Consider the following 7,500-nt stretch of genomic DNA (forward strand, 5'->3'; position numbering starts at 1 on the left):
TCCAGTTTTCTATTCAAGGTTTTTATTTTTTTTATTTCTCTCTGTTCATTGTGTACTTTTGAACTTTTCAAACTGAGTAATAGCAACGGATTTAACTTTTTATCTTTAGCATCAACGTCAAGTTTAGACACAAATCATTACTTTAACATGCACACTCAGAGAGAAGCACTGTATATGGCAGTGTGCAGCCAATATGATATGTGATATGGATGGAAATAGCACACCATCCTTCTGAGTGTGTATGTGTGTGTGTGTGTGTGTGTGTGTGTGTGTGTGTGTGTGTGTGTGTGTGTGTGTGTGTGTGTGTGTGTGTGTGTGTGTGTGTGTGTGTGTGTGTGTGTGTGTGTGTGTGTGTGTGTGTGTGTGTGTGTGTGTGTGTGTGTGATAATACACTTCAGCCTTTAACAGCTTCTGATATTAATAGGGCTTCACATTTAATCTCATCTGCAGAGCTACCCCCCTCCCCCCAAAAAAAAAAAACAAACAAACAAAAAAAAACACACACACCATGCTGCTGATTGCCCGTTACAGCCTTTTATAAAGTGTGTATTGGTCAGAGAGATGGGGGGGGCTTCTCAGACGTATTCTCTCTCGGGAGGAAGCTTAACATGGTGTGAAAACTGTGAAGAGGACTCTGCTGGAGGCGGTGGAGAAGCGCTTTGCCAATGTGGAAACTCAGCCTCTCTATTACATCGCCACTCTCCTAGACCCTATAGGCCAGTCAATCTAGCTCTAAAAAGGCCCAAACCCAGGATATATTGCAATAGTTATTGTTCCTAATTTTAAGTGATCATTAAACCCCCTTGTATCACATGTCACAAATCTACAGCTTTATATTTAGTGGAACATACTTCTTTTCAAGGTCAAAGTTGACAAATTGTGTGTGTGTGTGTGTGTGTGTGTGTGTGTGTGTGTGTGTGTGTGTGTGTGTGTGTGTGTGTGTGTGTGTGTGTGTGTGTGTGTGTGTGTGTGTGTGTGTGTGTGTGTGTGTGTGTGTGTGTGTGCGTGCACCCCCCCCCCCAACCACCACCCCCCACCATGCAACTGATTGCCCATTACAGCCTCGTATAGTATATATATTGATCAGAGAGCGAGGAAGGGACGTCTCAGACGTGTTCTCTCTCGGGAGGAAGCTTAACATGGTGTGTAAACTATGAAGAGTACCCCGCTGGAGGCAGTGGAGAAGCGCTTTGCCGATGTGGAAACTCAGACTCTCTATTACATCGCCACTCTCCTAGACCCTAGATGTACTGTAAAGATGGGTAAGAATATACAGACTATAATGCATCTTTTCCAAGAGCCTGCTGACCATTACTCGCACAGACTACAGGCCGCCAGGGATACAGTATTTCATGTAGCTACTCCATTCCTATGGAACAAACTACACAACATCATTCAAAATGCCCCTTCACTGGTCATTTGTAAATGGGAGCGTGTCTATGTCCCTACAGCCCATTGGTCCCACAGCCCATTGGTCCTACATCACTATGATTTTTGACATTATTTTTAAGGCCCATTGGTCCCACAGCACTTTCTGGCTGCTCTACATTACAACATTTATAATAATTTATAAAAATTTAGGCCGTTTAACAATGTTCCAAAGAAATATTCTCTTAATTTACTTGAAAATGTGGGAACATGGAGTTGTAGAGCATAGGGCCTATATTTGAATAAGTTCTTTAAAATGTGGGTACATGGAGCAGCAGGAATAAGCTGTGAGACCAATGGGCTATGGGAACATAGAGCTGACCCCTTGTAAACAACACCTCAAAACACATATTTTCTTGCAGGCCTTTGGCTGCTAGTTTCCACAAGCACACACACGTATGCACGCCCACACACACCTACACATATACCTTTTCATAAGAGACCTTGGGTGTTTAATGAAAAGCATTACCAGACACCAATTAATCAAACTATCTTTACTATTTTTTTATTGTTCATAGAGTACATTGGAACTTGTCTAACTGAGGAGATGTGATGTCTTTTGTCTTACTATTGTAGTTGAAGAGTTACGATGCAAAACCCCCTAAGTGCCTTTTCAGAAAATAATCTTAATTCATTTTTATTTAATATAAAGCTCTAAAAATTGCATATTTTTAATTTTATTTATGTACTATAACTATTTATATGTATTATCAAGTACATCAATGTAAACCAAACCAACAAAAGGGTTCTCTAAAAATATAGAAGTGCTGGTCTTCAGAAATGGAGTTAGGGGGTTTTGCATCTGAACTCTTCATTTGTTCAATTATTTTTTTACAGTTTCAATTACTTTACCATGCCTCCTGTACTGTCAGTAGAATAAAAAATGACTCCCCGTAAATCGCACAGTTAAAGCAGTGCTACGACCCGATTTGACACTTCACATGCACAAATTAATAGGGCTGTGCGATTCGTTGTTGAGCGCAACCTCATTGCCACCTCAGTTGCGCATGTTCCCTCCTCTGCAGACCGTGGAAACATGCCTGTCGCGTCGCACAGTGGAAGCATTTGGCTTGCATCCGACTGTCGGCTCGTATAGTGTCGTGAGATATGAACTTTTAAATTGCAAAATTTCCTCGTGCAGTGTGAGCAGGAGCTTAATACCCACGACTGAAAATATTGCAAAGTGTATGCCCGGCTTTAGCCATCCTATCTCTACCTTAAATGTAACTACGTATGCGGTCGTTAGAAGCATTTCCCATGGTTGAGCATGTCTGCAGATTAGCTCTGATCTCTAAAAAGTAGCAAGCACTGTCCTTTAGCATTATCAACTGAATATATCTATATCTGTACTGCATATGTTTGAGTGCCTTTCACTTTTTCCCATCTCTAAATATGGTATAATGCTATCATGTTATGTTATTATTTGTGTGCGTGTGCGTCGTGGACATGTGATGCACATTTTTCTAGTTCAAGAACACAGTAACAGTTTGGGGAAAGGGAAAGGTCCTTAAAACACACACATACACACACACACACACACACACACACACACACACACACACACACACACACACACACACACACACACACACACACACACACACACACACACACACACACACACACACACACACACACACACTTAACAGAGGTGGTGGAGGCAACACCATTCCCATGCTAACGAGTCCAATGAAAAGTTGTGAACAACAAAAATACACACACACACACACACAACAAACAGAAAAAAACAAATATAAGCTCAAATGTAATGGATGACCATAGGTATGGTCTCTGCTGTGACACAATGTACGTACAATTTACATGTGTTTACATGTGTTGATATTGCAAGGCCAGCTTTCTACTTAGAGCTCCAGAAGACAGATCACACCTGGGCGTGCATTACATTACAAGACCTCACTATGCTGCTATATCACACACACACACACACACACACACACACACACACACACACACACACACACACACACACACACACACACACACACACACACACACACACACACACGGACACACAAAACACCCATGTATAAACAAGCACACATGCTGGCACACACACACACACACACACACACACACACGGCACATAAACACAAATACAGATGCAGTAACACACAAGCACACGTACACTAACACACAGATACGGATACTACAACACACACACACACACACACACACACACACAAACACACACCACACACACACACACACACACACACACACACACACACACGGACACACAAAACACCCATGTATAAACAAGCACACATGCTGGCACACACACACACACACACACACACACACACAAATACACACACGGCACATAAACACAAATACAGATGCAGTAACACACAAGCACACGTACACTAACACACAGATACGGATACTACAACACACACACACACACACACACACACACACACACACACACACACACACACACACACACACACACACACACACACACACACACACACACACACACACACACTACTGAGCTATTCCTCTACAAAGGCTTCAGCGTGACTATTTATAGTTTCTCACTAGTGTATCATCATCTTGGCTAATCCCCAACATATCATTCTCTACACATTGAGGTTAACCACAGCTTAATGTTGAGGTTGGACAAAAATACCACACATGTTTTTAATGCTAATATATTCTCAGAGTATTTTACCCCAGACACATTTTTAATGATTATGTCCTGTTTTTTTTGTTTTTTTCAAATCACACTACACATGGTAATATGTTGGATTAAAGAAGGGACATCGAGTAAAAAATATGGTAGTTCACAGCAGGATCGCAAAATGCAGAAACTGAAAATGCAAATGAATGCTTTGGACATGATTCTGCCTGTCAATTAAAGATGTTCTATACAGTCTTTTAACTCATTGGCTGCCAGCCATTTTCATAAAAGAGTACCTCGGAGTGCCAGCGATTTTTCAGCATTTTGGGTGTTTTTTGGAGGCTCACAGAAAATTGAGTTCTGTGTCTATGTCAACACCATACCTATCAAAACACAGATTAGACGCTCATCTGTCATCAGAAAAAAACGGTGTCTCTCTACCCCTTTCCGTTCTTTCATAATCATCTGTTGAAATTAAGTGGAATTCGCCAAAATGCTGCTTTCTAGCCAAAAAGCTGAGAAAACGCCATTTGAAGTAGAACTGTAACTGCAAACGTTTTTGCCCGTAATGGCATCGTCCTAACAACTCCAAACCTATCAGCTGCTATTACACAGTCTTCTGTCATCTGTAGCCTGAACAAAAAGATCATTTGTATGACCTTTTCAACCTAATATACTGAAATATAACGGGGGACTCGAAAACAAGGGTGTTTTGGTTTAGTTGCTGGCGCGCAGCATGGATCATGACAGCAGTTGCCCCTAACTCCGGTAACTCCCTACCTCTCCCTCTCTCTCTCCCCTCGTTGGAGAACGAATCACAGCTGGTTTATTTCCTCCAGAAATAGTACCGTGTTGTGTCTTGTGGGGAGGGAGGCAGGTAGGCAGGCAGCACCGCTTAGCGTAGCTTACTGCAGCTTCTTTGGCAGAGCGGACAATTTGCAGATTGATGATACTGTCATCATGGTTCTGCTATAGTGATCTTGTCATATATTGTTCAATGAATTTTCTTTTGATAAAGTACTGATCACACATCCAACATTTCACAAGCCGATTGGAGTGGTGAATGCTAGCTGGTCTGAGGCTAAGTGCAATGCTTTCTAATGTGAGCTGAATGCATCTGACCAGACACAAAGGCTACTCTGTTCCAAGAATCTGCAACCCCCCTGTCTTTTTTGATGATACAGTAAGCTGATCATACTATACAGATCCATAAAAATAACTGTGGATTGAGTAAAAAATAGTTGACTTACCAAGGCTCCTTTATTTAGGCTTAGTTGTAAGTTGTTAGCGATTTCGTGCTAGCTAGCTAGCTAGCGTAGCAAACTTTATACCCAAGTTACCTCAGTTGGGACACATCACCACTAGTCCCGTGCATTCTCCTGTTAGATGATATTTTGTAAGCAACATCCTGATGTTGTGTAGGCTGATCACATTATCCAAAATGAAAGGTTGTCACACAGATCATCTCATGGTGTATTTTGGGCAAGTTAGCTACAATGCCTTCTAGCTAGATAGCAACAGGGGATTGTATTTTGGTCATGAGAGGAAGGGTTTTTTTTTGGTAAGGCTCTGACACTAAAATCAGTAGCCTACCTGTGTTAAAATCAGAGGGCAAGAAAGTAGACTACTGTCACAGGTGCTTTACTTTCAAAAATGATTTTGCTATGCTACTTTTGAGATTATATTATAATAGTAAAAAAGGGGTGTTTTTGTCTTGACATTTCATCTTGCTCTGAGCTAAAGCCCTGCCTTGACTGTTCCTAAGGACACTTCTGCCACCTACAGGAACAGTTAGAAAATGCCTAGAGGCTTGAAATTCATACAGAAGATAGGTCAGACCGTCCTCGAGGCCTGGCTGTAAAAAAACGCAATTGTCGGCGAACGACGTCGAAGGTAGGGGGCGTCACTATTTGAAATGACGTCATTCGACGGCCAAGGCAGCCAATGAGTTAAAAACTAGTGCAGGAAATGAAACTGTGACCATCTGAACTTGGACATTTCTGAACTTGGACATTATGATTATCATATTCAATAATAGAACGGTAACTATAATAAAAAAGTACTATTTTTTGTTGAAATATTTTCAAAGACTTTTAGGTTGCAAGAAATTCTTGCTGTTTTCCCCAGATGAAGTCAGCTTCAAGGGGGAGTGACCATCAAATGCAATAAGTAGCAACAAAAATAAAATAAATGAACAGTGTACCAGAATATGGTAATTCTGCACCACATTCGTATACATGGGAAGCAGTCAAGGTGAAGCGTATTCATTTTAATGAATTATTAGTTTAGGAGACTATTGAGCCAAATACATCACACAGTAGCTGAAGTTCCCTGATTTCACACCCTGTGGAAATAGATGATCTCATACACTCTCAGATGAGCACCATGCCGTACAGCTAATTAGTAAAGTGTGTGTGTGTGTGTGTGTGTGTGTGTGTGTGTGTGTGTGTGTGTGTGTGTGTGTGTGTGTGTGTGTGTGTGTGTGTGTGTGTGTGTGTGTGTGATTGTGCACGTGTGTGGTGGGGCATGAAAAAAAAGTAAGAGGAGGGAGACCGTCAGTGTATATAAGGTCCACAGACCTACGTCATGTGCAAACCGCTGTGTTTACTTTAAATACATGTCGCTTTCATTTTTTTTTTAATTGAAAGTACATTTTATAAGCTTTTGAGTTCAGATTTTGGACAAGGACGTACAGTCCTGAGGGAGGGAGATAGGGTTGGGAAATGAGTCAGGTCTGACTCTTAAAGGGACAGTTTGGTCAATTTCAACATGCAGTTGTAATGCTCACACTACCCTGGACTTGTCAGTGCCTGAGATTTTTTTTTCTTCTTCTTCAGCCGTCTCCGATATCCTGGTCATTGTAATGGGGGCAGCTCTTTGTTTACATTTCAAAAAAACATTTTTATTTATTCCCAAAAACATCCAAAAGGTTATAAAACATCAGCAGACAACTAGCAAACAGCAGTACCTTTTGGGAAAATATTTGGAGTTGGCCTATGTTTCATTTTTAAAAAATGTAAACAAACGCTGCCCCCATTAGAATTGCTCATATCTCGGAAAGGGCTGAGCCGAAAAATGTGGCATCACCAGGTACTGACAAGTCAAGGGTAGCATGAGCAATACAACTGCATGTTGAAATTGACCAAACTGTCCCTTTAAGGCCAGGCACATGCTTGCTGTGTGCCTACAACGACCAAGCGCACATTAGGGCTGCACGATATATCGAAAATGTATCGATATTGCGATATCACGGCTAGCGATACATGTATCACAAAAGTTGTGCACGTATCGCAAACAGGAAATTTAGTGAGAAGGTTAAAAATGCATTAAAAATGTTGACACTTTAAGTTGATGCTGTATATTTGCCATGTTTTTTTCCTAATAAAAAATAATGTTGGCAATAAAACATTGGTCTCAGTTGTTTTATA

This window comes from Engraulis encrasicolus, chromosome 17 (assembly GCF_034702125.1).
Source record: "Engraulis encrasicolus isolate BLACKSEA-1 chromosome 17, IST_EnEncr_1.0, whole genome shotgun sequence".
NCBI lineage: Eukaryota > Metazoa > Chordata > Actinopteri > Clupeiformes > Engraulidae > Engraulis > Engraulis encrasicolus.